Below are 741 nucleotides of genomic sequence, written 5' to 3'. Positions count from 1 at the left end.
TTACAGGACTTATACCACGTCCCAGATGTTTTAAGCATTAACATTCCCCCTGACCCACCCACTGACTACTTATTTTCTCTGTGCAGTTGGCTTGAATGCAGCTGGCTATTTGTGTCCTCTTTTCCTCAAATATTTGCTTGTTTCTTTTCCTAGAGATTGGAAAGCATTTAATGAGATTCTACCTAGAAGGTTCAATAAAAGCTAGGAAAAAAAGCTGGTGTAATGTCACAGACTTGATTGCTAAGGTGATGCTAATTGATTTAGCACTGGGGACATTTTCACACTTGGTCTTGATAACTCCTCTGAAGCAAGGGGTATGCAAGTGCCTTTTGGAGGCCTGGTATACAGTTTGGAGAGCAAACAAAGGCCTCTGGTGACAGGTCACTGCCTTGACCTCCAGGATCCCCTCTTTTTTCAAGACTAACTTTGCCCCTTGAGTTTTCAGTGTTTGGTGTGAATCAGGGCACACAGGTGTCTGCAAGAGAGCAATGGAGAATAACAGTGCCAGGGTGGGCTGAGGGGCCACCAGCAGGGCTATATGGGAGGTGGGCTTTGGAGCTCTTTGAATTCCTTGTTTCTTCCCTCCACCCAAGAGATCAGAGAGCCTGCTGGGGAAGAAGTGGTGGCCTGGGGCAGGCCTGCTAGGGGGAGAAGCAGGGTTGGACATTCTCAGAAAGCTCAGTTCCTCAGCGGCCACACTGAAAAAGTGTTGACAGGGGAGACTCTCCACATCTCCTCTCT

This window comes from Pteropus alecto, unplaced genomic scaffold, assembly GCF_000325575.1.
Source record: "Pteropus alecto unplaced genomic scaffold, ASM32557v1 scaffold246, whole genome shotgun sequence".
In the NCBI taxonomy this organism is placed as follows: Eukaryota; Metazoa; Chordata; class Mammalia; order Chiroptera; family Pteropodidae; genus Pteropus; species Pteropus alecto.
This window is presented reverse-complemented; position numbering follows the sequence as displayed.